The 26,414-nt window shown below is 39.4% G+C and overlaps 1 long non-coding RNA gene across 3 annotated transcripts in view; it reads right to left on the bottom strand.

The window, feature by feature from the left end:
- LOC125168571 (uncharacterized) overlaps window positions 1-26,414 on the bottom strand; it is an 85,296-nt gene that overhangs the window by 9,895 nt on the left and 48,987 nt on the right. For all 3 annotated transcript variants that reach the window (XR_007153201.1, XR_007153202.1, XR_007153203.1), the window contains exon 4: window positions 22,037-22,164. This is a non-coding gene — a long non-coding RNA (uncharacterized LOC125168571). The remainder of the gene's footprint in view (window positions 1-22,036; window positions 22,165-26,414) is intronic.

The raw sequence follows: 26,414 nt of genomic DNA, 5'->3' as shown, positions 1-26,414 counted from the left end.
TTGGCACTCAAGGTATACTTTTATTTATTTATCTTTATTTTTTTTAATGTTTTATTTATTTTTGAGAGAGAGAGAGAGAGAGAGAGAGAGAGAACACGTGAGCAGGGGAGGGGCAGCGAGAGGGAGACAGATGATCCAAAGCAGGCTTTGGGCCGACAGCCCCAATGGTGGGCTCGAACTCACGAACTGTGTGATCACGACCTGAGCTGAAGTCGGATGTTCAACCGACTGAGCCACCCAGGCACCCACCAAGATATTCTTTTAAAACAACAAACACATTCAGGTTACTCCTCTGCTCGAATTCCTTCAAGAGCTCTTCATCAACATCAATGTGATGCCCATACATTCGAAGCCCCCACCTTGATATAAACACTGGTGTCCACCTTTCCAGCTTAAACTCATACCGAGTCCCCAGTGTGCTCCACAATTCAGCAAAACCCTACCACTTGCATAGCATTATTTGGGTTATTTTTCAAATCCCTTTTTTCCCCACATACAACGTAGGCTGTAAGTGGTATCATCGGAAGCTTCTAAGACCCAGCCTCAACTACAGAGCTCTCAACATGCAAGACAAAAAAATAGATTCAGATAAAAGGAAAGCCTGGATGTATTAAAACAGTCGTGAGGGTTAAATCATCTAATTACCTAAGGCTAAAATTCTTTCTGCATTCTTGTAATCTTTTTACCCAATTTCTCCCATTTAGCAGAGAACTTTTTTTTTGAAGAGGAATCCTCATTCGCCTCCCCACCTCATTTTAGAGCTTGATTCACATTCATTACTGTATTTGGCAATACCTTCCCCAAAGCTCTGCCTAAAATACATTGAGCATGGACATTGCAATAGTTATCCTCATTTTTTTAAAGTCACAAACAGATTGATTAAAAAAAAAAAACAATGAACGATATTATCAGTGCAATCCTCTAATTCTCCTGTGTGTGTGTGTGTGTGTGTGTGTGTGTGTGTGAGTTTGCCTTTACTAACTTTTAAAGATATATACATTTATCACATTTCTAATAAGAAAAAAACAATGTCTAAAAATGAAACAATTACCAAGCAGTCGACAACTTATAATATGTAATGGAATCTACACGCACGTTCTCTGAGCATAAAACACTTGGAGTTAAGTGCTAACTGAATGTAAATGTGGAGACACCTGCTAGTTAAATGGGTACCTTAATACAGACCTCCTGGGGATTTGCTATATTCTTGCCAGATGTAACTTTCAGATTTTCCCTCCAGCCTAGATAGCACCGCCATTGATGAAACACATAGAAGAATCAGCCATATGACTCTGGAGCTCTCTCGGTATCAGTGTTGATAGAATTACGTTGGAACTTCACTCTCTGCAACAAGATTTGAGGAATCTTCCCACATCTCCGTGTGCATGGTTGTTTTAAGTTTTTCATTTTTGGCTTCAAGCACGCAGGCTTTCTCTGTCTTTTCTTTTCCCAAGTTCCCTGGCTCTGTCCCCACGCACCTCTCTATTTATCTCTACAAATGCTACCGCTTTGTTTATGGTATAGGTGACAAGACACAAACCAGGGATTGGGAAGAGTAAGTGGGATGGGGGTGACTCGAAGTTGCCTTTTAGGAAATGTGCTGTAACTAACATTTGCATCGGGCATCTGGTAGCCCCCTCATCTTGGGCTATGTGTGAATTCCAGTCGGGTGATTCATCCTGACATGGGAGTTCTTTGCTGCTTCTATTCGGCAAAAATGTGAGAATGAGGGGAGAAGTTTCTCATTCCTTCTGACGTCTCTAGGCAATCTTTATTTGTTCCCATAGCCATGAAAGAAATTTTCCGATGAGAAATGTTGCAGTTATGACATAACAATTCCATGTTTCACAACCCAACTGCAATCCTTGTTACGCTTCCCACCCTTATTTCTCACAATTCAAAGTAAATTGTGAGATTACTAGTACAATTAAGGCTCTGGAAAGAGGAAAACTGTGTATTATGGCCTTGATAACCCTTTATGGAGAGCAAGTCACAACTCTGCCACAAATTCCAATTTTAGAGTGGGGTTCAACAATAGTAGCGACGAGAAGAAACACAGGAAAGCAGATACGTGTTTTCAAATCATCTTGACCAGAAATGTTTATCTAGACACGTTAGGCTCCTGCAAGATGTCTATCACCTCCTCCTTCCATATATTCCAGTTCGGTCAGAATAGCCCTTATCTATTATCTAAGTACTATTACAACCTTATTTTGGAAAGGTCTCCCTGGTCACACGTACCTTAAGCTGGAGAGGAAGGCAACTGATTGCATATTTTTTTTTAACTGAAGTAGTTTCTGTAGAACAATACAAATTATATTTATACCATCGCTTGCAAAGATAAAGTTAAATGAAATTGTCACATCCACTGGGATCGAGGTCGAAAATATCTCTGTTTAGTGGCCAGTGTGCCGATTTCACTACCCAGGTAAAGCGACGTGTAAAAGGGAAAACTCAAACTTCTAAAGGAAGGAATCCATCTCAACATTAAATATTTTGAATTAAGACACCATTAAAACCTTGGATTGCAAGTAACTTGTTCTGCTAGTGTTCCGTGAGACAAGCAAACATTTCTAACAAATTTTAACTCGATAAACGAGTGATGTCTTGTAATACAAGTCGTTCGTGAGGCCAAAGGACACAGGATCACCACTGAGCCAATGGTTCCTGACATTCGTTTTGCTATACAAGGGCTTTGGATGACAAGCATCTTCCTGGAACGAATTATGCTTGCAAACCAAGGTGATATGTACTAGTATTTGTACACGGTCTAATTTCAAGTGAGTACATAAACGTATTAAGAACGTGCGGTCCTTCACTTACAGAGCTGCTGTAATAGAGAAAACATTACTAGGAATTTTTCATGTCCAACATTTCATCCCACTATTCTTACTAGGTTCTATCTCTCCAAGCCATACCCCTTTTGTATTTTCATTTCCATTCTCGTTCGTTTAGAATTTCATCATCTTTTCTAGTATTACCAGCTCTCTATCTTACCTACCGGCCATGAATCAAACTTCCTCAGCTCTTTGTACAACCACCAAAACTACTCTTAATGCCTGAACTAATTCACCAGATTAACAAGAAATTTTTAGTTGAAAATGACAAAAAGTCCAATTTAAAAGTATCTAAACTAAAAAGGAAATTTACTGAGCCATGCAAATAGGAACTGTAAATAGTTAATACAGATGTGGCTCTCAAGCTACTGTTTACTAAGACATAATCAGGAATGCATCACTTTCTTAATTTCATGACCTTAATTAACTATGTTTGCCTTATTGCTCAGAGAGAGTCTCTTGGTGTGGTAAAAAGAAGGTCTCAAGAACCGTGGCATAGAAGTCCACTCTACTAAGCACATCATTAGAAAAATGGGAGGTTTTCCTTAATATATTTGGGGAAAAACCAACAAACAAGTTTTTGGAAAGATTATGGTTAGTTCTGCTTACGTTATGTTTCATCCGTGAATAATTAAGTGTAATGTCCAGGGGAAGGGGACTCTTTAAATGAATTAATCTGGATTGAGAACCCAAACTCTATCAAATATCCAGTGTACAATGAAAAATTAGCAGACACGTAAAGAAACAATACAATATGAGGTAGCAAAAAAAACCAACCAAACAAAATTGGCAATAAAAACATGTTACAAGTGTTCCAGGTATTGGCGTTATGAAGCATACAGCTTAAAATATTTATTATGTTCACGGAGATAAAAGACATAACGAAAAAGTTAGGCAAAGAGCTGAACGTTATAAAAAGAACCAAATAAAAAATGTAAATTAGATTAATAACTTGACTGGTTTAACAGGAGACTGGACACAGCTAAAAAGAGAATTAGGGCACCGGATATTACTTTAGAAGGACATATACAGAATTAAGCATGGAGAAACAAAACTTGGTCAAATGAGAGAGCGAGGTATTTATAGGATACAGTAACTAAGTTATAAAATGTGTGGGCTAACATCTCAAAAAGAAAAGAGAATAGGTCACAAAACTAATTGAGGAAATAATGGATGTGAATTTTCAATATTCAGGAGAGATAATATAGCATAGAATTACTATCTTATTTACTCTAATATTAGTGTAGTGGGATAATATGTACAGGATAAGTAGTATAGTAGTAACTAAGTAAGTAGTAAGTAAGTAGGATAGGTAGTCGTTATGTGGCAAAAAAAAAAAAAAGATTGCAGATGGGTTCTCAGTAATGCAGAAAGAAACAAAAAGCAATAACAAGATGATGAGACGGTGAGCAAATAAAGATCATTTCAGTGCATATTTAACAATAATAATATCTTTTTTATTTTAAAGTATAAATTATTAAAATATAACAAAATTTGTGTACTTACGCTGTAGGAAGGTAAAAACAACTAATAGTGTGATTTCTATGGCAACTATCAAAAAAAGTAAAAGACACAATGTCCAAGCTTAGAGAAAGAAAAGTTGGATTAATAAAAAATAACTAACCAAGATAAAGACACAGAGTAGAGAAATGGAATTAGTAAAGTGATACATCGGGGCGCCTGGGTGGCGCAGTCGGTTAAGCGTCCGACTTCAGCCAGGTCGCGATCTCGCGGTCCGTGAGTTCGAGCCCCGCGTCAGGCTTTGGGCTGATGGCTCAGAGCCTGGAGCCTGTTTCCCATTCTGTGTCTCCCTCTCTCTCTGCCCCTCCCCCGTTCATGCTCTGTCTCTCTCTGTCCCAAAAATAAATAAACTTTGAAAGAAAAATTAAAAAAAATGATACATTTAATCTCAATATATCAGAAGTTATATTAAATGTAAATTGATTAAGTTATTTGATTAAAATAAAAAGACTATTGGACCACTCAAAAAAATCCTCAAAATCAATTTCTGTGCTGTGTACAAGAGACATCTAAATTGTCAGAACAGAATATTTAAAACCAAAGAATAGAGAAAAGATGTACAATGCAAACACTAACTACAAGAAAACTATCATGCTATGTTAATATCAGAAAAAGTACACTTTATAGGAGTATTAACAGATTGAGAAGGACAATCCATAATAATAAAAGTGCCAGTTAAATGGGATCATATAATGGTCTCAAGTTGTCAGAATCACAATGAGAAGTAGAAAAATCCAGAATCATAGCGAGTGAATTTATTAAATCTCTCTCAGTCACTGATAACGGAAGTAGGCAACCAAAAGTACCAGTAAGAATATAAAAGTCTGACTTAACATTATTGAAAGATTTGTCAAAATTTTGACAAAAATCGTCCATATAGTGCATCGCAAAGCAAGCGTCAACAGAATTTTAAAAAAATTGAAATCATGGAATATAATCTCTGAATACAATGTTGTTAAACTGGGAGTGAAGAAGAACAACAAAAATTGAGACCTCCATATGTTTGAAACCCAGAAATATAATTCTAACTAATCCATGGGTAAAAACGAAATGGCAATTACAAAAAATATACTGAGTAATAATTAAAATTCTACGTATAACAGATGTTGTAGTACGTGTTTTAGTACAACAAATTGCTTCAGTTTCAGCCGGTAGGGACTCTTCCAGGTTGGCTTTTGTGTCCCTGTGACATTTCCCAGTCCCATCCTTTCGCTTATTAAGCATTTCCTTACTTTCTGGCACTACAGGAGGCTCCAAGGCTCAGCTGTGTTTTTCCTGTCCCCGTTCTAGAAACATCAATTTCACCAAGGTGCTCTGCACCTAACTTTATGTGAGACATAATTTTTACTGAGTAAAATGAACAAAGCTTCATTGTACAGCTCACTGAATGTTTCACCTATACATACATTTGTAACTTCTTCCTAGTTCAAGATACAGACAGACTTCATCACTCTGGAAATGACTCTCAGACCCTTTCTCAAGCACAAACTCCCGCTATTCTAACATCTGTCACCCCGTTTCATTTTGCTGGTGCTTGAGTTTCATCTAACTGGAACCACAGGGGCGCCTGGGGGGTTCAGACGGTCGAGCGTCCGACTTCGGCTCAGGTCATGATCTCACAGTTTGTGAGTTCGAGCCCCATATCGGGCTCTCTGCTCTCAGTGTGGAGCCTGCTTCAGATCCTCTGTCCCCCCCCCCCTCCCCCGGCTCTGTACCTCCCCTGCTCTCTCTCTCAAAAATAAATAAATATTAAAATAATAAATAAATAAATAAATAAATAAATAAATAAATGGAATCATCGAGTTTGTACACTTTTGTTTCTGGCTTCTTCCATTTAATATAATTTACTTAACATTATCAATAGTTTTATTGCCAGGTTACCTTCTCTCATGTGTGTAGAGCATAATTTGTTATCCTTTCTCTTGTTGACAGACAGTTAGGCTCCTTCCTTTGTTTTGTGTTGGTTTTTTGCCATTATGAATAAATGTGACTAGGGTGTCTGTTGGTAGACATTGACCCTCGCTTAATATAATGTTTTGGAGATGCAGCCGCCTTGTTAAATGTATCAGCTAGTTTATTCCTCATTAACGATTACGGACTCATATTACGTTCTGCGCATGCACCAGCATTTGTTGATTCATTCACCCATAAACGAACTGTGTCAATTTTGAGCGATTGTAATTAAAATGTTATAAACATTCACGCACGGCCATTTGTGTGGATATGTTTTAGTTGCCCCTCAGTGAAGATCTAGGCGGGGGGATTCCTGGGTCATACGGTAAGAAGTTGCCCAAGGGTCTTCCAAAGTGGCTGATTTCTTCTTTCCTTCTCACCAACAAAGCTGGCATTCCAGTTGTCCCACATTCGTGCCAGTACTTAGTGTCATCATGTTCTGAACCATTGTAAGCCACGTGAAGCCGTATCTCGTTGTGGATTTAATTTGTATTTTCTTAATGACTAATGACTTTGAACAGCTTTTCTTGTGCTCATCGTTATTTCTGATTTCATAAAAGCATTTGCTTAAATCACTTGTTCATTTTTGCACGGGATTGTTTTCTCACTGTGAACGTTTTTTTTTTCATTGTGAGCATTCATTATAAATTTTGCATACTGGTTATGTAGCAGATTTGTGTTGTAAGTATCTTATCCTGGAATGTGACCTATCTTTCATTTCAGTAACAGTGTCGTTGTAAAAGCGAACGCTTCTAATTTTGAAGTACAACGCATCAATATTTTCTTGTTTGTTTCCTGATTTTTTGCTTCCCAAGAATGCTTCGCCCGACATAAAGTCACAAAGATTATCTCCGACTTCTACAGATTACTGGTGAGGAATATGGAAGGCGTTAAGAGTAATTTTGGATTTTCCTATTTCTCCATTCAGGACTATTCGTTTTTGCTTCACGTGTTTTGAAGCTCTATTAGGATCCTACAGAGGATAAAAGGAAAAAGCCAATGATATATACCACATGTTGTGGCTTTTCAGGTTGACTATTATATATATTATATATATAATATATTATATATTATACAATTATATATTTAATATATATATTATATATACACATATATATACATTATGTACACACACATATATATACACATATACGTGTGTATATACATACACATATACATAGCACATAGTGTTGTCGAAAGGGTAATGTATCCTGAGGATAATGTGAGTTTTATGTTTGCGACATTACCAGATTCTGTCCTGCGCATCTCCTTCCTTGGCTGCTTTCAAGGTATCTTTTCCTGTCATCCACTGCATCTGTAGGACAACAGCTTTTAGTGAGCTTGGTGGGTCTTTTACGAATTGCCAATACAGCGGGGACATCCCTAAGCGTGTAGCTGATATCAGAAATGAAGTCAGCCATTTGTGGGCTATTTCCTCTAACTTGGTAGCCAGACCCAAACTTCCCGCAGTTGGATCGGAAATTCTGTCCAAACGTAGTAGTTTGTAGTCTCTGTCCTCAACCTCACAGCTCAACCGATTCCAGGGGCAGGGTCTTATATCATTCTCATTATCTACCTAAAGAAAGGTCAGGATTGTTTCCTGGCTTCTATGAGGAATACACCACATTTGGCGGTAAATACAAGTGATTTATGTACTTAGAAAACTTTCAGCTGCACAGCACCATTACATAACTACTGAGATACTCTGTTTTCTTTTATGTTCTTGTTACATTATTTTTATAGGTATATCCCATCAAATACAGGGCATTTTAAAGAATATTATTAAGTTCTTTTCCCAAAAAAAGCTGTACCCATATATTACCATCAGCAATGTACGTACAAGCCTGCTGATTGCACCACATTCTGTCATATTATTTCATATTCATAACATGATGGAAATAAAGTAGGAAATTCATTTTTGATTTGGTTATCATATTAAGCACTGTTTCATGTTTATTGACTGTATGTCTTCCATAGGACATCTGCTTATGTGCCTTACCTGTTTTTCCTTTGGATAAACAGTTTATTTTCTGATTGACTTTAAAGCTCTTTAAATTCAATGTATTGCCATTCGTCTGTCAACACTATTGTAACGAGTTTCCAAGTTATTCACTTGATTTCAGTTCCTTTACCTTGGTAAAATATAGAACTATGTAAAAAAAAGATTTATATATTTAAATATATTTTATGTTCTCATCGAGGATTTCTTTGGCACAGAAATTTCACTTTTATGAAGGTTTTCTAAATAAAACAATTAGAAAATAAATACGTTACGTGCAAAGATGATGATCACAATGATGCTCTTTTAAATGAATGCCACCTAAATGCCCCCATCTAGGGTAATGTTTCAATGAAGTATTCTCAAAAGTCTCAAATCAAATATTAAGTATCTTTTTTTAAAAAACGGGGTACCTGGTGGCTCAGTCGTCCAACTCTTGATATCAGCTCAGGTGGTGAGCGTCCAACTCTTGATATCAGCTCAGGTCCTGACCTTGTGGTCATGAGATAGAGATCTACATCAGGGTTAATAGTATACAGCTAATAGGATATTAATAGTATAATGTTGGGGGGAAAAGAAAAGCATGATTTAAAACTGTGTAAGTCTAGATCTGAAATGGAAACTATGTAAGTACATTTATATAAAAACAATTATAAATAAAAGTCCAGAAGAAAATACATCAACATTTCACTAGGTCATAAGATATGGGTAGTTTTTTGGTATGCGGTTTTTTTTTCATTTTTTTCTCCATAAAAATGCATATTACTTTAATTTTTTTTAATTTTTTGAGAGACAGAGAGAGAGAGAGACAGAGACAGAGTGTGAGCGGGGGAGGGGCAGAGAGAGAGGGAGACACAGAATCCGAAGCAGGCTCCAGGCTCTGAGCTGTCAGCACAGAGCTCCGTGCGGGGCTCAAACTCACAAACCGTGAGATGGTGACCTGAGCCGAAGTTGGATGGTTAACGGACTGAGCCACCCAGGCGCCCCTTGAAGTATCACATTTTATTGTTTTCAGCTTCTAAATTGTGGTAATTTGTTCGGGTAGCACAAATACAAACATTTCCTAAATGTCAGGTTGAGGATTCAAATTAAAAAAAAAAAAGAAATGCCCTGGTCCAAGGCCTCAAGAGGAAGATGTGTGCATAAATAACCATATATGCTCTGCTAAACTGTATGTATTACGTTTTATGAAAACACACGTGAAAAGTAAGCCCGCTTCGGAGATTCAGTAAAGGCATCAGAAGAGGTTGATAACTGCACATCACCGTCACTGCCAAACCCCAAGTGTTAGGTGTCCTATTTAAAGCATGCTGGGGGGGGGGGGGGCGCCTGGGTGGCTCAGTGGGTGAAGCCTCCGACCTCCGCTTGGGTCATGACCTCATGAGTCAAGATCTCATGGTTCGCGGGTTTGAGCCCCGCGTCGGGCTCTGTGCTGACAGCTCAGAGCCGGGAGCCTGCTTCGGATTCTGTGTCCCCCTCTCTCTCTGCCCCTCCACGGATCCTGCTCTGTGTCTCAAAAGTAAATAAACGTTAAAAAAATTTTTTTAAAGCACACTCAATGTTTGGTGATAATGTAATCTAAGTTCAAGGCCACCAAAAGTGGACTCCATCAAAGCTACAAACACTAGAACCTTCTCCGAGCCCCAAATTCAAAAGGTGCTTCCAATTTGATAGTCCTTGATTTTAAGCTTATGCTGCTTAAACCAAGTAGACAGGGCTTCGTTTGGACAGACGAAGGAACTGTCTCTACACCATGTTAGGAAAAGCTCATAATTTTTTTTAATGTTTACTTATTTTTGAGACAGAGAAAGACAGAGCATGAGCATGGGAGGGGCAGAGAGAGAGGGAGACAGAATCCAAAGCAGGACCCAGGCCCTCAGCTGTCAGCACAGAGCCCGACGCGGGGCTCGAACTCACGAACCGCGAGATCGTGACCTGAGCCGAAGTCGGACGCTCAACCGACTGAGCCACCCAGGCGCCCCGGGAAGAGCTCTTATAAACAGCAGATGACATTTATTTATTATGATTTTTATTTGTTGGAAATTAATATATTACCATTTACATTATTACTGAAAAACTGATGAGACACCGCAGAGAATTGCCACGAAGCTCTTCCCCCCACCCCACCCCACCCCCGGCCCAGCTTCCTCTTTTATTTACCTCTTATATTAGTGTAATGCATTGAATTAATTAATATTCATACAATAGTAACTAAAGTCCGCACTTGAAGGTGTGCCCTTTGTGTCTTCCATTTCATGGCTTTGACAAATGCATAATGACACAGATCCGTATTCTTATTATCAAAGTTATTTTCACTGACCTAAAAATTCTCTCTTCTCCACCTAACCACCCACCCCTAGCTCCCCCTGAACTTCAGGCAACTGTCGCCAGTTTTGTCTATTCCACACGCACTGGAATCGTACAGCGTGCAGCCTTTCCAGATTGGCTCCCTTCACTTAGCAATATACTTGCAGTCTTAGTTCATGCCTTTTCGCGTGACTTGATAGCTCGTTTCTTTTACCAATCAAATAACACCGCATTTCATGGATATACTACAGTTCATTCGTCCATTCCCATGCCGAAGGACATCTTGGTTGCTCCCAAGTTTTGTCAATTACGAATAAATCTCATTTAAGTATGCATGTGCAGAGTTTCGTGTGGACTTACGTTTTCACGTCATTCGTGCGCATACCAAGGAGCATGTGCGGGATTATGTGGTAAAAGCAGGCTTCATTTTGTAAGAAACTACCACGCAGCCTTCCGAAGTGGTTGTATCGTTTTGTATCATAACCGGCGATGAATGAAGATTTTTGTTGTTCTACATCCTTACATCATTCAGTGTGGTCAGTATTTTGGATTTTATTTATTTTAATAGGAAACAACAGTATCTCATTTTTTTTTTAATTTTTTTTAACGTTTTTTATTTATTTTTGAGACAGAAAGAGACAGAGCATGAACGGGGGAGGGGCAGAGAGAGAGGGAGACACAGAATCGGAAGCAGGCTCCAGGCTCTGAGCCATCAGCCCAGAGCCCGACGCGGGGCTCGAACTCGCGGACCGCGAGATCGTGACCTGGCTGAAGTCGGACGCTTAACCGACTGCGCCACCCAGGCGCCCCAGTATCTCATTATTTTTAATTGGGAAACCCCTTATGACATATGACACGGATCATCTGTTCTTATGTTTATTTACCATTTGTATTGTCTTCTTTGATGGGTATCTGTTCAGCTCTTTTGCCCAATTTTAAGATTGAGTTCCTTATTTTCTTATCGCTGAATTTTGAAGGCTCTTTGTCTATTTTGTTACCAGTCTTTTATCAGATAAGAGCTTTGCAAAGATTTTTCTCTCAGTCTGTGGTTTGTCTTTCCGTTTACTTAAGAGTGTCTTTCGCAGAGCCCAAGTTTTTAATTTCAATGAAGTAGAACTTAACAATGTTTCTTTCATGCCTTATTCTTTTGGTGTTGTATCCAAAAAACTCGTCGTCAAGCCAGAGTCAGATATAGGTTCTCTCCTGTGTTGTCTTCTAGGAGTTCTATAGCTTTGCATTTTACATTTAGGGATGGGATCCATTATGAGTTGGTTTGGGGGAAAGATGTAAGGTGTGTGTCGTGTTTCATTTTCATTTTCTTTTCTTTCTTTTTTTTGAATGTGAATGTTGTTCCAGTTTCACTTGCTGAAACCATGATCCTTTTCTCCATTGAATTACTATTGCCTCTTTGTCAAAGATCAGTTGAGTATATTTATCTGGGTCTGTTTCTGGGCTTTCCATTCTGTTCCACTGAACTATGTTTCTATTCTTTTTTTTTAATGCCATACTGTCTTAATTTATAGTAAGTCCTAAAGTCTGATAGTGTCAGTCGTCCAAATATTCTTCTCCATATATATGTGTGTATGTGTATATGTGTGTGCATATATATGTATATATATATGGGAGAGAGAGAGAGAGAGAGAGGGAATCTCAAGCACATATATATGTATGTATACATATATGTATGTATACACATACATATATACATACATGTGTGTATACACATATACATGTATATACATATAAATATATGTACATATATGTATTCTTCTCCATATATATGCACACACATACATATGGAGAATACATATATGTACATATATATGTGTATATATATATATATGTGCCATACTGTCTTAATTTATACTAAGTCCTAAAGTCAGATAGTGTCAGTCTTCCAAATATTCTTCTCCATATATATATGTGTATATGTGTGTATATGTGTGTGTGTATATATATATGTATATACACACACATATGTGTATGTATATACATATAAATATATGTACATATATGTATTCTTCTCCATATATACACACACACATATATGGAGAAGAATACATATATGTACATATATGTATATATATATGGGAGAGAGAGACTGAGAGAGAGAGGGAATCTCAAGAAGGCTCCATGCTGGGCATGGAGCCCAATCAATGCAGGGTTCGATCCCCTGACCCTGGGATCATGACCTGAGCTGAAATCAAGAGTGGGACACTCAACCGACTGAACCACCCAGGAGCCCCTTCTCCTTTAATATTGTGTCGGATATTCTGGGGGTTTTGCCTCTCTATAGAAACTTTAGAATCGCTTTGTTGGTATTTACCAAAAAAGTTTCTGGGAGTTTTCTTTGGACTGCACTGAATCTACAGATTATGCTGGGAAGAACTGACATCTTAACTATATTGAGTCTTCTAGCATTCATGAACATGAAATACCTCTCCATTATTTCATCTGAGGTTCACAGTTTTCCTCATATAGGTCTTGTAAATATTTTATTACATTTGGACCTAAGCATTTGACTTTTTGGTGTTAATGTAAATAGTACTGAATTTCATATTTCATATTCCAATTATTCATTGTTGGTGTAGAGAAAACAATTGGCTTTTTTTTTTTTTTTTTTTTAATTTTTTTTTTTCAACGTTTATTTATTTTTGGGACAGAGAGAGACAGAGCATGAACGGGGGAGGGGCAGAGAGAGAGGGAGACACAGAATCGGAAACAGGCTCCAGGCTCTGAGCCATCAGCCCAGAGCCTGACGCGGGGCTCGAACTCCCGGACTGCGAGATCGTGACCTGGCTGAAGTCGGACGCTTAACCGACTGCGCCACCCAGGCGCCCCAACAATTGGCTTTTTAATAAAACTTATTTATCTTTTTAAGGTTTTTATCTGTTTAAGTCATCTCTGCACCCAACTTAAGGTTCAAACTCACGACCCCAGGATCAAGAGCTGTATGCTCTCCCAACTGAGCCAGCCAGGTGCCCCAATAAAATTTGTTTTTAATTTGCCTATAGGACACTCAGAGGGCTACATGAGAAGTGGCCATTTCTATTCGTATCTCAAAAGAACGCCAGTGGAGGATGTGACCAGACGTGATTTCTGGCTGTCTTGGCCAGTGGCTGTGGTCTGGGCAGTATACAGTTAATCAGCACATTAACACTTCAGATTCAAGACTCGATCATAAATTCTTGACAGCCATTATCAGACCCCATCAGGAAAACTATCTGCCTCATCTAACAAAATGCATTTCTTTCTAAGGAGACATCTTCTCATAGAGCAGTTTTTTCCGGGATAAGACGAAGCCTGTGGTCTCGGGATCCCTTCCTCTGTCACTGTACAAGCCCCCATGTCTAAACCTGTAGTCTTCCACAAACCCTGGGATGAAAGTCGATAACCTGACAGCGCTTGAAGAATGCAGTCTCATCATTGGCATATGTAGCCAAAGTGAGATTTATTTCTCTAGCCCATGGGTGTCTGCATTAAGAAGTATGTTCATTCTTCTTACCAGTGTCCTTTCACTAGAGAGAGCGAAAGAGACTCCGTCAATAACAGGCTGAGGCTTCTTACTAAGTGGCAACCATTAACCATTTGGCACACAGATGCCAGGGAGTGCGATCTGTAAAGTTAGTGAACAAATCCTTTCAGCACTTGACAATGGATGCCCTCTTCGTGTATCGTATGCACGTTGTGAAGTGTAGTTTTAGGAGGAAATTAAAAAACAAAACAAAACAAAAACCTGCACCGTAAAATACAGTAAAAAAAAGAAAACAACCAAAATTGATAGGTTATAAACATACCTTTTTACTTATGCTTCCTGCCCACAGCATAATTCCCAGAACGAATGATAAAATCTAGATATTAAAAAAAGGAGGCGATGAGGTTGTTTCCCGAGGCTTTATCATGAGCCTAAGTGTCTTCTGTTACTCTCATTCATACTAATTCTCATTGATGGAATTTCTTTGCATTTCAGAGCATCAGAGAAACCTCCCCAATTATAAGCCAAGAGTTTCTAGGGAGTGGGTTAAGGCTCTAAGATTTAGTTTATTTGTATTTATTTGATTGCCTTAAGGGTGGGAATGTGAATATTGAGGTTCTGGTCTAATTTTATTTTTAGCCTATACCAAATCTCCTTGGTCGTTTCTGTTTATACCAGTACATTTAATACTGAATATGTAGTTAGAATTATGTTAAGAACTTGGAGATACAAAGGTGAATAAAATAATTTCCCTGACCTCACAGAGTACATAAGCCCAAGAAACATTCATATATAAATACAGCTAGTCAGATCACCAATGCATAATTCGCCCCTTCTCCCTCTGACCAATATAATTTTAGGAGCAGAAAGAATTTCAAAAAGGCACTAATATTCTCTGCAAACATTCACTTAGAAGAAATAATATGCTTTTACTCTGTTATCAGTGCACATTCAACTCAAGATCAAAATGGAATTTATTAATTGACAAATTCACAATTTTAAAAAAAAATCATTCTTCAATCCAAGACATGTTTTCTGTTAGATATGTTTTAAAAGCCATTGAATTTGACCCAAAAACCTTTCGTACTGATTATGTGTAGGTTGCCATTATGGTAACTTGAGTCGTGTCACTCTTTTTTTAAATTTTTTTTTTTTTTAACCAGACAAGAACTTTAAATTTCCTTTCATAATTCTATACACAGCATTTACCTGTTTACCCAGTGGTAATTTTCCTTAGTCAAAAAAATGAAACTTGTCATATATATGCTTTGACTTGATCTGTGGCCCAAATGTACATTTTTATTATCTAGTAAATACATTCACAACATGGACCGAAAAGGAATTGCCCACATCCCTCAGTTTTGTTTAATACTGATTTAGCCGCATCCAGAGTTTAACCCAAATATCTCATGCCTGACTACACTTAAGGCAAAGTTCCGTAGATCTCATGCAATCAAATATCCATATCCATCCAGTCAACTCTAATCAGAATGGAATCATGCTATTAAGATGTGGTTGCCAGAGACCCATTTTTGTAACAAAGGGACAGACAGAAGGAATGTGGGAAATATACAACTAGAAAGTCATCAAAGTCATTTCCCAGTGTGGAAGGTGAGCGAATCTTCCATTTTTCCCAGGAGATTCCAGTCTTAAGCAAATTTTTTCTCATGCAATTAATCAGCAGTGTCCTCTTTTACTCTTAAAGACAACGTGTTGGCTTGCACAAAGAATTATTTGATATGCTTAGACTTTACTTTTTAAACTCACGCATCATTTTGGCTATGATTATGGTGTCTGGCCATAAACTGAGATTGCTTCTAAGATTTAGTTTATCAAGTGCATAAGGAACGCTTATAAATGTGGACAAGCAGGTTAAACTTTAGATGATTGGCAAAAGCAGGAACGCACGTCATCCCAAAATATCTACATGTGAGTTGAAATATATAATTTATCCAGTTCTTTACAACATTTAGAACTTATGGTCAGCTAGATAAAGCACTGTAATCTAACACAGTACTTGTCACAGATTTTTTGGGGTTTTTTTTTTGTTTTTTTTTTTTTGTTTTTTTTTTTTTTTAGATCTCAGGGGGGCCCCTGGGTGGCTTAGTCAGTTAAGCGATCGACTTCAGCTCAGGTCATGATCTCACAGTTCGTGAGTTTGAGCCCCACATCGGGCTCTGTGCTGACAGCTTAGAGCCTGGAGCCTGCTTTGAATTCTGTGTCTCCCTCTCTCTCTCTCTGTTCCTCCCCCGCTCATACTCTCTCTCTCTCCTTCAAAAATAAAGAAAATAAAAATAAAAACATTAGATTTCAGGGGGCTATGTTGACTTTCTAAGATATATTTTCAAGATTTTTTCTTTTTTTTTTTTTCTTTTTTTATCACGGCTGTGGCTAATTTTAAAACAGCTTTCCTCTGAATGCAGAGACTGACCATGATACTCAGAGAAATGGAGACTGGAGGTGAAGCTTTCCAGGGAAGGATCAGTCAGTTTTAGGAATAAACAGAATTTTATCCTGTTTGTTACTGTTGTTTAAGTCTAGCACACCCTGATAAAACAGCGGATAAAACAAAGGAAGTATTAGTTATGCATATGAAATAATCAGTTTGGGTATTCACATGTTAGGCACAAGGAAAAGGAGGAAAGAATCTGGACCTGATGTCTTCTAAGCAGGTACTTGCTAGGAAATTGTTTTGCCAACTTTGAAAGAGGTGTTGGCAGCTTTTTAATGGGTGCTAAGTATAGAAGTCTGAGTTCTGAATGTTATTATTGGTAAAGACTTGGACCACGAAGATTATGAAACTCACAGACAAAAATGTGTCTCCCTGACCACAGAAGTGTATACATTCCACTGTGGTTTCCTTGCCCTCCCACCCTCTATCTCCAGAGAGAACCAGATATGCAAATCGGAACCAAAATATAAACAAAGATCATGAAGATGCTCAGAAGAAAAGAAGTTTATGAACTCCATACTCAGTGGCAGCAGGCTACAAAAGAGTGTAGCTGTCCTTCTAGAAAACAAAAATTAATTTGCTTTGGCCAAATTAAAATTAATTAAAATTATGCAATGTTGCCCTTGTGTTAATTTTAACAGTGAGGTTGTTGTGATTTAAGGCTACAATTAGTTCTAGTGTTTGAAAGAGACGCTCTGTAATCGAGACAGGACATTTTAATAATCCCGGTTATAAACATTTAATACATCATCTTTAGGGACTCACAAACACATTGTAATTAACTTTTACAACTGAAATAAATCAGATTGCATTAGCATATTGCAAAGGAAAAAATCATTTGCATGATTGAAAACAGCTTCAGAAAATTATGTATAACAGGCTTCGTGCAAACACCAGCACAACTTTTACCAGGTTTCTTGAATGGGGATTATTTTTAACAAGTACAGTTTAGGAGTCCTCAGCTAATTATAGCTCTTGCCATACAAGGAAATATCCAGGTTCTCAAGAAGTAGCGAAAGTCATTCTGTGGTCAGTAGGACCACGTCCAGGCTTACTGTAAACTCACTGGGCAACATTCACGTGAAAACATAGTGTGTAGTTCTCTGTAGCTACTTCTACGCTCGGGGCAAGTATTTTGGTCAGGAGAAAATGCTTTCTATTTATGTGTTATCCACGTTTCTAGTGCTAAAACCATTAGCGGGAAGTGTTCCTCTGTTCAGCACCTGGCCGGCATCATAGAATGTCAACCCCTTCTTGATGGGAGATTTCATTGAGAATATGGCGGTCTGCATGTTCACTGCGGGATGAATAAAATGAATTAAGGTCTTACTAAATATGAGCTATCATTCTTGCCAAAAAGTTTTCAGGTCAAGTGGACCAGTTGTTTTTTTCTTTTTAATTTAAGTTTATTTCCTTATTTTGAGAGAGGGAGAGAGCGTGAGAGAGGGCACGGGTAGGGTAGGGGGAGACAGAGAGGGAGAAAGAATCCCAAGCAGGCTGGGTGCTGTCAGGGCAGAGCACAACGTGGGGCTCAAACTCAAGAACTGTGAGGTCATGACCGAAGCCAAGATCAAGAGTTGGCCACTTAACTGACTGAGCCACCCAGGCGCCCAAGAGGACCGGTTTGATACACTATTGATCCTTCGGTTCTGGTCACTCATTTTGCCTATGAGTGATCACTGGTGGCGGGGTAGGTGTTAAAAGCACAGAATCTGTAGTCATATTTCCTGAGTTTAAAACCTCATTCCAACACTTACTCTGTGACATTGGGTTCTATGCCTCATGTTCTCTTTCTGCAAAATGAAGATAATAAAGTGGGTATTGAAAGTGTTCTTTGAGGATTAAATGACATAATGGACGCCATTTATCTTAGAACGATGTCTGAAACATAGTAAGCACTCAATAAATATTCATGACTATCACTGTAATTTTTAATTTTGTGGACTATCCTTAGGTCAATGCATAAAAGAAGAAAAGAATCAGTTCATTGCTGTCTGGAAGCTAGAGACTCTCCAGAACTGAATTTACCCAGGGCTCTTCACAAATACACAATGTGGCCCCCACCCTTCCATTCATTTACTGGATTGATATTGTGCCTCTACTATGTGCAAAACGTTAGATTTACAAGAGAGGACATGTGTGAGACATTGGCACTGAGGCCAGGGTAGGAAAAGCAAAACCTGGAGTCAATCAAAGGGTCAGAAGCCTTATCAAGTTATGAAATCAGAGTGAGAGGGATAGCCAAGTTCAGATTCCAGGTGTGAGGGAAAGCAGCTACAGCCCCCACCTTCCACCCCTCAGCCCACCCCTCACATACCCAAAAAGAGAAGAGAAAACAACTAGTCAACTCCCAAGTAGAACAGAAAAAAACAAGTCGTTTATGGATCACTCTTTGGTCCAAAGTAAAGAATAGGACAAGGCATGTTGGTGAGGACATGAGTTGCATTTAGGCTCTGATCCCAGGACAATCCTAAAGATAGTCTTTTCTCCCGGCTAGATCATGTGAATGATCAACACTGAAATGAGGATAACACGATTTCGGAAGGAGTTGAACCTTGGGTGGAGACTGTGTAAAGGTAGGTTAGAGCTGGTCTCTGTAAAACCAAATCAGACAGAGAGAGTTGAATTTCTGTTAGGTAGAATCTGACAAAAGACAAGGTAGTGGCTTCCCTTCAAGTTCAGTATTTCTTTTCGGATTTCTATTCCATCTGGATTCTAGAAACAGACAATGAATGAACTGGAAATACAATTTACTCTTAAAAGCTCGTCCCCATATGGGTCTTTGTGTTGAAGGAAAAGGAAGGGTTCCATATTCTGCCCCCACTTGGGGGCGTAGTGCCTGGACTCTTCAAATGGGAAACTTCTCATTTCTCCTGAGGCTACAGTTTATTGACTTAAAAGAGCAGGAGTTTAATTAACAGAAGAAATGAAGCCTATTGCATAATTAATTAGACATTTACCTGAAATCAATAATCTAATTGCCACACCTACATAGGGGATAATTTTCATTCTATTGAAAGCGATTTATTTATATCTATGTGTTAACAAGGTGATTGGTGGTTTGTTTAAGAGACTAACCCCATCTGCAAAGTGATAATTTATTGAACAATCAATTAATCTTTTTACTATCGCAAATGTAAACAAGCAATGAAGAGCCACACCGTGTCTGCCTTTGAAAGGTCAGATTTGGGAGACTTCATCTTGCGTTCTCCCTCTCAGTCACCATTAAGATATGAGCGACGAGTAAGGTTTTACTTTAACTATCCCTTTGGACTTGTTACTTTCATGGGGAGTCAATAACATGCACAACATTTGTAAATACATAAATCACCGATTTAAACCTGTATCCTGTCAGGGTGCCTGGGTGGCTCAGTCGGTCGAGTGTCCGACTTCGGCTCAGGTCATGATCTCACAGTTCATGAGTTCAAGCCCCGCATCGGGCTCTGTGCTGATGGCTCAGAGCCTGGAGCCTGCTTAGGATTCTGTGTACCCCCCCCCCTCTCCGCCCACTCCTGTTTGTGCTCTGTCTCTCTCTGTCTTTCAAAAATGAATAAACATTAAAAAAAAATTAAACCTGTATCCTGTCTTTACAATAGGTTCCTAATCTAAATTGTGTTTCCCTTTTTAGAGATACACATCACTCTGTCCCAATATACCCAGCTCTATATATACCCTCTGGGCTTTTAATCCAACATGTGAAGAATTGTTTCATATCCAGGAGAATGAATTATAACCTTTATCTAGGAATATGGGTCCATGTCAAAAAGCTGTAAAGCTGAGGTTGAATTACTATCCCGCAGTCTACATGCTTGTCCGAAGTCTATTTTGCTCTTTTCCCTCTGCACAACTGAGTCTGAAGTTTCCCAAGTCTTCAGGCACTTCCTGTTTTATGACTGTTCTCAAAGAATTTCATTTCTTTTTTTTTTTTTAATTTTTTTTCAACGTTTTTTACTTTATTTTGGGGACAGAGAGAGACAGAGCATGAACGGGGGAGGGGCAGAGAGAGAGGGAGACACAGAATGGGAAACAGGCTCCAGGCTCTGAGCCATCAGCCCAGAGCCCGACGCGGGGCTCGAACTCACGGACCGCGAGATCGTGACCTGGCTGAAGTCGGACGCTTAACCGACTGCGCCACCCAGGCGCCCCAAAGCATTTCATTTCTTAAAATATTGTCATAGCTTAGTTTGAATTCTCTTGCATCTATCTCCAATCTTGACTTTCAGAAATCATAACATTTATACCAAGATACTCCAACTCACTAGAAACAGAACCATAATAATTATGGTATCAGCCTGTGTAGGTGGGAGGAACAATTCAACGTGTCCACAAAAATGTCTAAGACTTGATCTCTGAAGGCCCTTACAAACGTCATTCGACGGAGGAGTATGTGCTGGAGGGCGACCAGGGAGGTGGTCTTGGAGAAATACGGTATATACCAAGCTGATTACGTGAAAAGAAGTTTCTAGGTCTCGGGCCAGGGTTTTAAGTTGGGATTCTAGCACAGTGATTCACCATCGAGGGCTCCAGGGCAAGGGGTCCATGAAAATGGATAGACAAAATGGATGGATGCATCTTTACTTTCAGCAATTTCTAACTGAAATGCAGCATTCCCTTTCATTATGAATGTGGATAAAACATGGTAACAGTATTAAGAATACGTATGATTTTGCACCAAGGGATGGATACAATTCTATTACATTAAATATGCCACAGATCCATCACAGTGTCATGTTTGTTCCATGCATCTTTAACAGGATGATAGGTATGAGACCTGTCGCTGGATCTTGTTATTTACTACGTTAATAAAGAAGCACATATGATATTATGATACTATGAGTTGGTCTTATCAGCATTTTAATGATTGTATTTTATTTTTTAATTTTTTTATTATGTTTTATTTCTTTTTGGGGGGGGGGGGAGGGGCAGAGAGACACACACACACACACAGAATCCGAAGCAGGCTCCAGGCTCTGAGCTGTCAGCACAGAGCCCGACGTGGGGCTTGAACTCACGAACTGTGAGATCGTGACCCGAGCCGAAGTCGGATGCTTCACCAACTGAGCCACCCAGGCACCCCTTTAATGGCTGTCTTTTAAAGTGCATTTTACATTATTGACTTAAAATCATTTTTTCTAAGACAGGTTCAGAGTCTTCATCAGATCTCCGAGAGAATCCAGGGGGCTTGGAATCTTTGGAAAGATCCTTGCTGTCTATGTGGAAAAAGCATAGGGCAGTGCTGACCCTTCCTGGACAGGGCACGAGGCACGATTGCTTCCAGATGACAGACCCAGTCCCCCGAGTGTGGGCTCCGACTCAGAACCCTTCCAATCAAAGCACCGTTACCAACGACGAGGGCAACTATTACCAAATGATGTTTGCTTGAAGTCTTTTATGCCTATGGGAACCCTCTGAGGTGAATTTTTCTGCAAACGAGGATTGTGACAATAGTTATCATTTACGGAGTACTGGGTATTTTACATATTTTATCTCACCAAAACGTGTCCCAATCGCATGAGTTGGGTGTTAACTTGATATGAAGAGTAGCTTAGAAGGTGGCAGAGACAATTTTCCCAAATCTTGGCTCCTTCCAGGATTCGCACACCAACAACGGCATCTTTTTCTTGAGAAAGAGAGAGAGAGAGTAAGGGTACCAACGTTCACGGAACCTGTTGTAGCCCACAGATACTAACATAAAGTCAACATTTTATCAGTATTGTAATACATGGATGGCACTTAACACTCAAGCTTCCACGTGGTCTTGTCTGGTAGTTATTGGCTGCTCCGTTGCGGCTGTTGAAAACAGAAGATTAAGAGGGAAAACCCAAGAACAAAGTGGAGAGGGAAAGACGGGTTCTAAGCAGGATCGTTTCAATGACTGTTACCCCATGCAGTGTAGAAAATGTCAGCATGTCTCGAGTCCCTCTTTTGAGGTAGGGCTTTTGTGCTAGGCACAGAGGCACCAGGGAGCTGAAGAAGCCAGCCCCTGTCTCCAACGGGCTTCACAAGTTGGGGAGAGACTGCTATAAAAGCTGCACCCAAAATAAAAGGTAAAATGGTAACTCTAGCTGACGTTTATCAAGGACTGCCATATGTCAAATACTTTTCGAAGTGATTTACAGGCACTAAGTCATTTAATCCTCGAAGTAACTCCAAGAGCTGAGGGCTACCATTATTTCCTTCATCGGACAAACGAGGAGACGAAGCCAAAGAGAGATTAAGCCAGTTGCCCAAAGACACACAGCATGTAGTGAGAGAACTGGGATTTTGACCAGAGGACCTGCGCTAAACCCCTGTCGCTCAGAATAAACCAAACGTTGTGAGTGCAGCGGCATCAGTGATGAAAGAAAGATGGTTTCTGATTGAAAACCACAGGTCACCTTACCAAGCTGTGTGTGATATGCATTTGAACACTTATTTGACTTATTTGACTCAATAGATATTCCCTGAGTCCCTACTATGATAGTATTAGCTTCTTCTAAGCGAGGCACCAGCTCTGCTGTTCCGGAGATGTTTTTAACCATTTCTCACCTGACCAGTGGAAGCAACGTGATGATGGGGAGAACCAGGGGGCCATTGAAATGTTATGTAAATAGTAACAATTTCGCGTACACTTTCTATCAAAAAAGTGATAGAAAGCCATTTTAAAAAAGGAGAGTATCGCCCAGGAGGAAAAATCCCAAAGAGTTTGGAAGGTATTTAAATGTGTTCACTGTGGGATTTGCTCCCACATTCGTATACACGAACCATTATATGTATTTTTAAAACTTTAGAGATGCATTTTGCATGAAGAGAGATCACTGCATGATTTTTTTTTTCACATTTTCAGACTCCTACTTTATGTTGTACTTGGAGGTGAGAGAACACTTATGTCCAATATAATGCTCTGTCTTTTCATTTATTTCCAATAAAAGATTCATTTTCTTGAGAAGTCGTTTCTCTCCTCAACCAGGGAGGGTTTCCTTCTTATTATTTAATTTTTTTCACTTATTTTATATTTGTTTTGAACATAGTGTAAAGCATTCAAATAATTTCGGCCATGGAAATGCCTGTTCAAGATGAATGTCCTTCGTTTCTCCGTTGGGTTTCTGAAATGATCTATTTGGACTCTGTTGTTGTTATTATCCAACTTAACGATTTTTTCTTCTCCTAAGAGTACACTCGATAGGATGCCGTACTACTGGGAAAAGGCTACTTTTCTCTTTTGAAGTTTTTATCTTGATTCAAATTAGTTAACATACAGTGTTATGTTCGTTTCAGCTGTATAACAGAGTGATTCAATAATTGCAGGCATCGCCCAGGGCTCATCATGACTAGTGTCCTCCTGAACCCGAACCCGTTTCACCCATCCCCCTACCACCTCCCCTTGGGTAACCACCAGTTTGTTCTCCATAATTAAGAAAGAGTCTGATTCTTGATTTGTCTCTTATTTTTTTCCATTTGCTTGCTTGTTTTGTTTCTTATAAAAGGCAATTTTTTTTCTTTTTTTGGTGAAAGATTGTACTTTGAAAAAATCATGAAAAGATCTCGATTTAAATTTTTTTTTAACGTTTATTTATTTTTGGGACAGAGAGAGACAGAGCATGAGAGAGAGGGAGACACAGAATCGGAAACAGGCTCCAGGCTCTGAGCCATCAGCCCAGAGCCCGACGCGGGGCTCGAACTCACGGACCGCGAGATCGTGACCTGGCTGAAGTCGGACGCTTAACCGACTGCGCCACCCAGGCGCCCCGAAAAGATCTCGATTTAAATAGGGAACATATTCATGTTCACGATTTAGGAGGTACGAAATGACGAACAAATTCTCTTAACCCACCTTGTCCGCTATGCACCTAGTTACCTTCTCAGAGGCAAACATGTAACTAGCTTAGATAGTATTCCAGAGATATTCCAGTAAAGTACAACTATATACATGTAAAAGGTGAATTTTCTGACTCAGAGTTGGTTAAGAGCTCAGATGAGCCCTTTAGGAGTCTATGTCTAGAGTATGCATCAGACTAAGAACTATCACAATCAATTTTAATTTTCAGGATATAACAGAGTTTACCCCTAACTGAATCAAAACCTTTTTCTGGACTGTGGTGGAAGGGAACCCTCCAAGTTCTCAGGGTTGAGGTCGTAACAGCGAGTCAGGCATAGGCCAGGTAAGGGTTGGAGCCATCACCGGGAGATGCCAAGTCAGGCCAGAACAAATACCAGATTGGCAGTGACTCTGAAATTCGAGTTCAGAAAAACTGATGAGATAAAAGCAAGATGAGGGAAACTGTAATTCATACATCAGAGGCCCAAACAAATCAGGATTTTGGAAGAATGAAGCCTCTTTTCCAAAGCCACAGACCAGCCCAAGAGAATGTCTCTCTGGAAGGATACCGAGATCTTTCTATTAAAGACTCCCACCATGCCTACTTACTTTTACAATCAAACCTTGGTTTAAGAGTGCAATTCTTTCCAGAAACATGCTTGCAATCCAAAGCACTTGTATATCAAAGCGAATTTCAAGAACTGTTGGTTCAGTCGTGATCATGTGATGTTCGGTGTCAGGTACCCCACTGCCATCGCAAGCCAACGCTCGTTTATCAAGTTAAAATTTATCACAAATGTCTGATCCTCTTGCGGAACCCTCGCAGAACAAGTTACTCGCAACCCAAGGTCTTACTCTCCTTTGAACACTCCATAACCGATCAGGGCTCGCCACCTCCTTCCCGGAAATAAACCCTGCAGTTTTCTTTGACTGCACGAAAGTGGACAAAAGCTGGGCTCCTGATGTCAGAGGGGCTGGGGTGGGAAGGTTCAAGGCGAGGGGGACCCCACGGCGGGTGGACCTTACTGCGTTTTATTATTAGAAAGAGACTGGTTCCGTGGTTGTTTCTCTTAAAACAGAATTTTCTCTTCACCCTGCAAACTGCCCCTGATAGTTTGTTTCTAATAGTTTGCCCATGATCAATTCTCTATGGCCTTCCCCCCCCCCCCCCAGTTGTCTTCAGGTCTTTAACCCTTTGCTGGTTTTGCTTCCTTTTCTCTGTGCTTTCCTTTTATTTCATTGGACTTTAACCAGCCATACACAAACATCCCAGCTAATCTTTCCAAATTAGCACAGCACCAGCTCTGGAGGTTCTCATTAGATGTGCAGCTGAGATGTATCAGATCTCATTTGCCTAATATGGAGCCTAACTTTGGGCACCTGGCCCTTGCAGTAGGGGGTAAGGAAAAATAGGAACGGGTCTTTTGTCACTGCTATGCAGACTCACTAATTTGCTCCGCCTAATAAAATTACAAATGAATACAGCTTTATTCACATTGCCTTTATAGGTTATAATAACCTTGGTACCCCATAACCTCCCGCTAGCTGAATTAATCAGATCATATTAATATTTCTTCTTACTTTCTTTTAACTGGTTCTTCTCTTAATTAAAGGGGCCAAAGACGTAAACAGGGTAGGTGACTAGAAACATGGCGTCAGGTTATAAACAAGGCTCATTAAAAAGATGGATGTGCAGGCCGACTGCAAAAATTGCTTACTTTGCAAGTGTACATTTTGTAATTTCCTGACGACTAAAAGAACTAATGCCAGATCCCACCCCCCTCCCTTTCGCACATGTATAAAAGATGATAATTTTTGAATACCGGGGTGGGAATGGCAAAACCGAGGAACCTATTCATCAACCAGAATAAGGTCTTTCACATTATAAGACTCTGAGCTCCTTCCCCACAAGCCTACAAATGTGAAATATATTCAGAAGTGGAGAAGGAACAGGAAAAAAAAAAAAAAAACAAACAACACAGGAAATGATTTACAAAGGGAAAAAGAAAGATGAGGAACTTTTAAGAGAGCACGTTCCGCGTATCACACCGCAGTTAAATTTGAAAGAGAAA

This window comes from Prionailurus viverrinus, chromosome B3, assembly GCF_022837055.1.
Source record: "Prionailurus viverrinus isolate Anna chromosome B3, UM_Priviv_1.0, whole genome shotgun sequence".
In the NCBI taxonomy this organism is placed as follows: domain Eukaryota; kingdom Metazoa; phylum Chordata; class Mammalia; order Carnivora; family Felidae; genus Prionailurus; species Prionailurus viverrinus.
Note: the sequence above shows the minus strand (reverse complement) of the source record. Positions and strands in the feature narration are given on the sequence as shown.